Genomic DNA, 9,046 nt, shown 5'->3' on the forward strand with positions numbered 1-9,046 from the left:
CCAACTGTCTTGGTTGTCCTGATGAGGAGGAAGCAATGCTCTTCCAGTCCTTTCTGCACTCAGTCACTCCCACTGCACTTACTACCCCTGGGCTGTACTGTCTCTCTGCTGGAGCAGGACTGAGGAATGCAGATCCCGCTGCCACTCCCCTACCTGGAGCTGGATGACCACAGAGGCTTTGTTTCCAGGACTGGCAGGAAGGCAGGTGCAAGTATGGGTCTCCTGGAGCGGACAACTCTGGGAGGAGGAGACGCTTGTATGGAGCCCACTTAACGGGAACTGGCCGCAAAAGGCCCGGAAAGCACAGGCTGGTTGTTTACAGTGGTTTGGCCTTGAGGGCTCAAAGCACATGGCGCATAATTAGCCAAATTGGTCCATGTTCTCCCAATCGCTAAGGACTTGTGATTATTAATGGAAGAGGAAAAGGATAAAACATGAATGTACTGAGGTTGCAGGGGGTGGGGAGCAGGGTGTCTAGACTCTGCCTCTTCCCAGGAAGAAGCTGACCTGTACTCCTCACTTCTGACTTCCAAGTTACATATGTGATTATAACATTCAGACACATTTTTTCCCCAACTATGCAAAGCACCATTCGACTTTTACATCTGCAAAGCCATTGACTTAATCATTTAGTTCAGAGAGAATTATGTCTTCTATACCAGGAATCTGCTAGTATTTCTACTTTCTTAGTTAAAATTTATGTCTCTAAAAAAATAAATAAAAAATAAAATTTATGTCTAAGGAGAGCTATTTTTCTTTCTCTACACCTGGTTTGGGGTTTGCAATTTTATGCATTAGAGATATATGGTTTTGGTGTTTTGTTTAAATTTTTATTCTTGGGGCACCTGGGTGCCTCAGTCGGTGAAGCCTCCAACTTTATCTCATATCATGATCTGGAGTTCGTGATTCATGTGTCTTCAGATTCAGTGGTTTGGATTCATTGTCTTCCCCTCTGCCCTTCCCCTGCTTGTGCTCTTTCTCTCTCAAAAATAAACATAAAAGATTTTAAATATATACTTTAGTTTTACATTTACATGAAGATAGCATATAGTGCAACAATGATTTCAGAAGTAGATTCCAGTGATTCCTCACGTATATAAAATCTAGTGCTCATTTCAACCAGTGTCTCCCGTAATGCCCCTAAACTATTTAGCCCATGCCTCTTCCCACAACTGCTTCAGCACCCCTCTGTTTCTTCTCTGTATTTAAGGGTCTCTTATGTTTTCTCCCTCCCTATCTTTATATTCTTTTTGCTTCCCTTTCCTTATGTTCATCTGCTTTGTGTTTTAAAGTCTTCATATGAGTGAATTCAAAGGATATTTGTCTTTCTTTGACTAATTTCAGTAAGCATAATGCCCTCTAGTTACTTCCATGTTGTTGCAAATGGCAAGATTCCATTCTTTTTGATTGTCAAGTAATATTCCATTCATCTGTTGATGGACATTTGGGCTTGTTCCATACTTTGCCCATTGGTGATAGCACTGCTATAAATATTGGGGTACATGTGCCCTTCAAAACAGCATACTTGTATCCCTTGGATATATACCTAGTAGTGCAGTTGCTGAGTCATATGGTAGTTCTATTTTTAATTTTTTGAGGAGCCTCCATACTGTTTTCCAGAATGACTGCACCAATGTGCATTCTCCACATCCTTGCCAGCATCTGTTGTTGCCTAAGTTGTTAATGTTAGCCATTCTGACAGGTGTGAGATGATATCTCATTGTTGTTTTACTTTGTATTTCCCTGATGATGAGTAACACTGAGCATTTTTTCATGTGTCTGTTAGCCATCTGAATGTCTTCTTTGGAGAAGTGCCTATTCACATCGTTTGTCTATTTTGTCACTGGGTGATCTGGTTTTTTGGGTGTTGAGTTTGCTAAGTTCTTTATAGATTTTGGGTACCTACCCTGTATCTGATATGTCGTTTGCATATATATTCTCCCATTCCATTGACTGTCTTTTACTTTTGTTGATTGCTTTCTTCACTGTTAAGCTTTTTTATTTTGATGAGGTCCCATTAGTTCATTTTTGTTTCTGTTTCCCTTCCCTCTGGAGACATATTGAGTAAGAGGTTGTTAAGGCAAAGACAAAGAGGTTTTTGCCTTCTTTCTTCTTTAGGATTTTGATGGTGTCCTGTCTTATGTTTAGGTGTTTTATCCATTTTGAGTTCATTTCTGTGTATGGTGTAAGAAAGTGGTCCAGATCATTTTTCTGCATGTCACTGTCCAGTATTCCCAGCACCACTTGCTGAAGAAACTGTCTTTATTCCACTGGGTATCTTTCCTGCTTTGTCAGAGATTAGTTGGCCATACATTTGTGGGTTGACTTCTGGGTTCCCTATTGCTTCATTGATCTGGGTGTTTGTACTTGTGCAAGTACCAAAGTGTCTTTTCTTTTAATAGTTACTTGTCAACTTGGTTTCCATATAACTGAGTACTCTTCTCCACATGTGCCCTCTTCCATGACCATCACCCCCATTTACTTTCCTCCTCCCCCTTCAGACCTCAGTTTGCTTTCACTATTCAAGAGGTTCTCATGATTTGCCTACCTGCTTCTCCCTAACGCTTCCCCACCTTCCCCTTCCCATGGTCCTCTGTTAGGTTCTTCCTGTTAGGCCTATGAGTGCAAACATAAGGTATCTGTCCTTCTACACCTGACTTATTTCGCTTTGCATGATACCCTCGAGGTCCATTCACTTTGCTACAAATGGCCAGATTTCATCCTTTCTCATGGCCATGTAGTATTCCATTGTATAGATAAACCTCATCTTCTTGATCCATTCATCAGGTGAATGACATATAGGCTCTTTCCATAATTTGGCTATCATTGAACGTGCCGCTATGAACATTGGGGTACAAGTGCCCCTTTGCATCACCACTTCTGTATCCCTTGGGTAAATCCTAGCAGTGCTATTGCTGGGTCATAGGGGAGTTCGGATAGTTTTTTGAGGAACCTCCACACTAGTTTCTAGAGCTGCCTTACCAGTTTACATTCCCACCAGGATGTAAGACGGTGCCCATTTCTCCACATTCTTACCAAATCTGTAGACTCTTGATTTGTTCATTTTAGCCACTCTGACTGGCGTGAGGTGGTATCTCAGTGTCGTTTTGATTTGTATTTCTCTGATGATAGGTGACACTGAGCATCTTTTCATGTGCCTGTTGGCCATCCGAATATCCTCCTTGGAGAAGTGCCTATTCATGTCTTCTGCCCATTTCTTCAGTGGATTATTCATTTTTCGGCTGTGGAAATTGGTAAGTTCCTCGTAGATTTTAGAAACTGGCCTTTTATCTGGTATGTCATTTGCAACTATCTTTTCCCATTCTGTCATTTGCCTATTAGTTTTTTTTTTTGTTGTTTCCTTTGCAGTGCAGAAGCTTTGTATCTTAATGAGGTCCAAGTAGTTTGTTTTGGTTTTTTATTCCCTTTCTGTTGGGATATGTCAAGTAGAAAATTGCTGCAATTGAGGTCAAGGAAGCCTTTCCCTGCTTTCTCCTCTAGGATTTTGATTGTTTCCTGTTTCACATTCAGGTCCTTCATCCATTTTGAGTTTATTTTTGTGTATGGTGTAAGAAAGTGGTCTAGATTCATTTTCTGCATGTTGCTGTCCAGTTCTCCCAGAACCACCTGTTAAAGAGGCTATCTTTACTCCATTGGATATGCTTTCCTGCTTTGTCAAAAATTAATTTGCCATACATTTTTAGTTCCAGTTCTGGGTTCTCTATTCATTGGTCTATGTGTCTGTTTTTGTGCCAATACCATACCGTCTTGATGATGACAGCATTGTAGTAGAGGCTAAAGTCTGGGATTGTGATGCCTCCCATTTTGGTTTTCTTCTTTAATATGACTTTGGCTATTTGGGGTCTTTTGTGGTTCCATAAGAATTTGAGGATAGTTTGTTCTAGCTTTGAGAAGAATGTTGGTGTAATGTTGATGGGGATTGCATTGAATGTGTAGATTGCTTTGGGTAGTAATGACGTTTTCACAATGTTTATTCTTTCGATCATGAACAGGGAATGTTTTTCTGTTTCTTGGTGTCTCCTTCAATCTCTTTCATAAGTTTTCTATAGTTTTCATCATATAGGTCTTTTACATCCTTGGTCAGGTTTATTCCTAGGTATTTTATGATATTTTGTGCAATTCTGAATGGGGTCAGGTTCTTTTTTTTTTTTTAATTTGTTTTTTAAATAGTTTATTGTCAAATTGGGTTTTATATAACACCCAGTGGTCTTCCCCACAAGTGCGCTCCTCCATTACCACCACCTCTTTTCCCCCTTCCCCTTCCCTTCAACCCTTGGTTCGTTTTCAGTATTCAATAGTCTCTCAGGTTTTGCATCCCTCTACCCCCAACTCTATTTCCCTCTTCCCTCCCCATGGTCCTCCATTAGGTTTCTCCTGTTCACCTATTAGACCTATGAGTGCAAACATATGGTATCTGTCCTTCTCTGCCTGGCTTATTTCGCTTAGCATGACAGCCTCGAGGTCCATCCACCTTGCTACAAATAGCCAGATTTCTTCCTTTCTCATTGCCATATAATGCTCCATTGTATACATATACAACATTTTCTTGATCCTTTCATCAGGTGATGGACATTTAGGCTCTTTCCATGATTTGGCTATTGTTGACATTGCTGCTATGAACCCCGGCTTTATTTTAAAATCTAGATCGTCTGACGTAAGTATGGCTACTCTGACTTTTTTTTGTGACCATTAGCATAATAGATCATTCTCTATCCCCTTACATTCAATCTGAAGGTGTCTTTAGGTCTAAAATATTTCTCTTGTAAACAGGATAAAGATGGATCTTGTTTTCATCGAGTTGGAATTTCTGTTGGTGCTTTTTAATTCTTTTTATTTGTTGTTGCTTTTATTCTCTTGGCCTTTTTTTTTTCATCTTTTCCACTCCTCTCAGAGAGACCCCCTCCCCCCTTTAAAATTTCTTGCAGGGCTGCAGGGTGCCTGAGTGGATCAGTCAGTTAAGTGCCATACTTCAGCTCCAGTCATGATCTCACAGTTTGTGAGTTCGAGCCCCGCATCTGGCTCTGTGCTGGCAGCTCAGAGACTAGGGCCTTCTTTAGATTCCGTGTCTGTCTGTCTGTCTGTCTGTCTGTCTGTCTCTCTCTCTGTTCCTTCCTTGTACACAGTCTGTCTCTCCTCTCTGCATCCCACACCCCATGCTCTTTCTTTCAAAAATATAAACATTTAAAATAATTTCTAGCAGGGCTGGTTTAGTGGTCATGAATTCCTTTAGTTTTATTTGGGAATCTTCTTTTTTTTTATATTTTAAAATGTTTTTTTTTTTTTTTTATATTGAGAGAGAGAAGACAGCATGTACAGGGGAGAGTTAGAGAGAGAGGGAGACACAGAATCTGAATCAGGCTCCAGGCTCTGAGCTAGCTGTCAACACAGAGCCCGACACAGGCCTCGAATTCATAAACCGTGAGATCATGACCTGAGCCAATGTCAGACGCTTAACCAACTGAGCCACCCAGGAGGTCCTGTCTGGGAAACTTTTAATCTCTTCTTCTATTTTGAATGACACCCTTTCTGGATAAAGAATTCTTGGCTGCATGTTTTTCAGTTTCAGCACATTGAATATGTCTTGTCCCTCCTTTTTGGCCTGTCAAGTTTCTGTGGTTATGGCTGCTACAGACCTGATCTGTCTTCCCTTGTATGTTAAGGACTTTTTTCTCTTGCTGCTTTCTTGATTCTTTATTTGTCTGAGTGTTTTGTGAATTTGACTATGATAAGCCTTGTCAATGGTAAGTTTTTGTTTAATCTATTGAAAGTTCTCTGTGCTTCCTGGATTTTGATGTCTGTGTCTTTCCCCAAGTTAGGAAAGTATTCCACTATGCTTTTCTCACTTAAACCTTCTACCCCTTTTTGTGTATCTTCATTTCCTATAATTCTGATGTTATTCCTTTTTAATGAGTCACTCAGTTCTCTAATTATTATTTTGTGCTCTCTTGCCTTGATTTCCCTCTTTTTTCCTGCTTTATATATATATATTTAAATAAATCAGTCTTCTATATCACTGATTCGCTACTCTGCTTCATCCATTCTTGCCACCGAGGCATCTGTTCAAGATTGTTGTGTTAAACCTCAGTCATTTTTCTAGGTGTGCAAGATGGTTTGGTGTTGATCTCGTTGCATTTCAGGGATGAGACACTCACAAATGTGTGTCATAATGATCCACCATCTTGGCCCCCTCCTGGTTTTTACTGTTTTAAGAGACAGTCCATGCTCTAATTTTTCTGCACACTCACATATATTGCTAAATGTGTCAACTGTTTATTTTTATACATTCATCTGGTGACTTGATAGTTTGCTTAAATATTTCAGGGACTTACAAGGCAGGGATGTAGTTACCTCAAGACCCAAGTGGTAGACAAGCTCAGCGATTGATTTAGTAATAACAGATACAATGAAAACCTCACTTTTTACCAAATTAATTTGGATATGAAAGAACGTGTGCTAATTATGTTTGTGTGTGCAAAATGTGAGAGAAAAAATTTAGAGTATCCAAAGGACCAAATGACAAGAATATAGAGAGGATTGGAGAAGGCGTGTTCATGTCGAGATGTTTAAGAGTGCTTGAACAAAAGGAATATTTAAACTCTAGGCACTTTGTAGCAGAAAGAGCCAATCCAATATGAGGTTCACTGTCAGTGAAGTTGGTAGGCCATTGGCTTAGTGTAAAAGCAGAGCAATGAAACCAGTTTTTGGAAAGATTTTCAGAAAGCCCCAAAATTTCTACCTCAAAAACTATGTGTAGCATCTGTATATGGACTATTGCTATGAACATGGGTTCCTGGGTGTGTAGCAGAAGACGGAAGGACCCAAACACAGATTGATCATAAGAGAACTGAAGGAAGCATGGTGACAAAGTAGAATCCTAATAAGGTGGTTACTGGTGAAAGAGAAGATATTCCCTTTGCTGAGGACTTGGTTCTTTGCTGTCCTTGAATAATGACAATGAAGATAGAGTTACATTTATCCAGAAGACCTAGGTGATTTAATAACATAGAGGCACAATCAAAACCACTAAGCGACTGGAAATATCACTGCTACCTGAATGCAAAGTTGTATACCCTTGACCAAGACATATTACAGTCACCTTTTTATCCTCCCTTACCTTAGAGTCTTCCCATTGCATCTCACAGTGTAGCTTTAGTTTCCATATTATGATTTAGGAGAGTTCAATCAAGCAGAAACAAACTGCACTAGTTATTGTAATGAAGATAATTTAATATAGGTATGATTAAATAGTTATTGAAGGTGAAAGGCACAAAAGGAAAAACATGGTAATAGATCCATAGCCACATGATATAGTGATAACACCATGGATTAAGAGGTGTGGGAGAAACACTGAAGATTAGTGCTTGTAACTTTGATTACCATTATTGGAAGACCTTAAGACTAAGACAGTTGCAAAATTAGAGCAGTGGTCTAAAGGTTCCTAGCCCTTACCACAGCATCACCACTTATATTATAGAAGGGTAAGTCTGGAGCAGAGAACAATAGCATAATATGTAGCACAGTTAATCAGCTGTTGAGTATGGAGGAAGAAGATATGGACAAAAATATTACCAGGAATATGCAGGGAAAATCACATTGGCTGTTGCTATGGAAAACTCCTGTCTCCTGCTTTACAAGCTTTGATCACTTGGAGATGTTCAGGATCTGACCATGAACAGGGAAGGACCCAACACGTGCAAGTCATCTTTGAATGAAAGGCCTGACAAAATTCAGTAGGCCTCTACCTTAGTTGCACAGTAATCCCACCTGGGGACCTGTTAAAAAAAACTGTTCATGTTCTTTTCACTCTCCATTCCATGGAGTCTTAATCCATAATGGTGGGACTCAGGCATGAGAATATTTTTCAAAATTTCTTTACGTTTATATATTTAGTTTTCAGAGAGAGTGAGAACCCCAAGCAGGTTCCATACTGTCAGCATAGAGCTCAGTGCAGGGATCAATTTCCTGAAGCCTGAGAACATTGCTCGAGGCAAATTCATGAATTGGACTCTTAACTGACAGAGCCACTTAGGTGCCCCCAAGATTTTACTCTTTTTTTTTTTATTTTTTAATGTTTTCATTTATTTTTGATATAGAGAAAAACAGAGCATGAGAGGGGGAGGGGAAGAGAGAGAAGGAGAAACAGAACCGGAAGCAGGCTCCAGACCCTGAGATGTCAGCACAGAGCCTGATGTGGGGCTCGAACCCATGAACGTGAGATCTGACCTGAGTCAAAGTCGGAGGCTTAACCAACTGAGTCACCCAGGCGCCCCCCCAAGATTTTATTCTTAAGTCTATATCCAATGTGGGGCTCAAACTTACAACCCCAAGTTTAAGTGTTGCTCACTCTTCTGATTGAGCCAGCTGGGCACCCCATTGTATAGTATGTTAAATCTTATCAGGTACTCCAAATAGGAAGGCAAGATTAAGGACCAGTAACATACATTCTCTCACACAACCTGCATCAATAGATTTGATCCAAGCCAAGATTTTATGGAAAATAGACCTGCTGGTTAATTGGCTAAGGACTATGCATATGCCTTTAAAGGGAGTTGTGATTTTGTATAGGGAGCTTGGGTCATAGCTGACAAACACCGAGGATTCCATAGGGGTAATAAGATTCAATTATGTGGCGATTTTGACATCCAGAGGGTCCCCAAATACTCCCTTAATTCCATCAAAGAATAGCCAAAGTAAGAAATGTTTAGATATGACCAATCAAGATGAAGGGAAACTACGACCTACAAAACTTCTGTGACTAAAGAGGCATGCTTGTGAATTCCATATGTTTGGTTTTGCAATCATTTCTGATCAACAGACAACAATAACAAAAAATGTGCAATGTTAAGACAAGGCAGTTCTGTTGAGGAGCCTCTGCAAGGCCTTCTTGATGTCCCTGTTCCTCAGGCTGTAGATGAAGGGATTCAGCATGGGAGCAACCACAGCATACATCACGGAAGCCACTGCAGTCTTCGTGGGAGAATGTGAGATAGTCGAACTGAGGTACACCCCAAGACCTGTTCCATAA

This window comes from Suricata suricatta, chromosome 12 (genome assembly GCF_006229205.1).
Source record: "Suricata suricatta isolate VVHF042 chromosome 12, meerkat_22Aug2017_6uvM2_HiC, whole genome shotgun sequence".
Classification (NCBI taxonomy): domain Eukaryota; kingdom Metazoa; phylum Chordata; class Mammalia; order Carnivora; family Herpestidae; genus Suricata; species Suricata suricatta.